Source organism: Telopea speciosissima, chromosome 2, assembly GCF_018873765.1.
Source record: "Telopea speciosissima isolate NSW1024214 ecotype Mountain lineage chromosome 2, Tspe_v1, whole genome shotgun sequence".
Lineage (NCBI taxonomy): Eukaryota > Viridiplantae > Streptophyta > Magnoliopsida > Proteales > Proteaceae > Telopea > Telopea speciosissima.
The window spans coordinates 49,000,562-49,000,951 of NC_057917.1; positions in this window are offsets into that span (position 1 = coordinate 49,000,562).

A 390-nucleotide genomic window follows, 5' to 3' on the forward strand; every position below is an offset into this window, starting at 1 on the left:
TATCAAGCCTAGATATGGCCAAATACCCACCGAGATAGACTCCCGAAATATTACAAAAAAAATGCAATATTTCGACAAAATTTCACTAAATTTTGGATATCTCGATAGGCCCGAGATACCGATATATCGCGAGATATAGTACTATGATTACAACACCATACTGTAATAAGAGAGGATAGAAATTGGAGCTCCCACAAGGGCATTACTATTAAGTTTTTTCATGAGAGCTGTGTCTGGGCGTACGTTGCATATGACCAGATAGCGTTTTTTTTTCTTTACCCTTCCAACGCAACCGAGAAGAATGGTTGAACGCGAGGATTCGAGAAAGGCCGTCAACGACACGTGTTGAACTCAAACGAGGAATAGCTGCTGCCCATAAATAAAGATCGA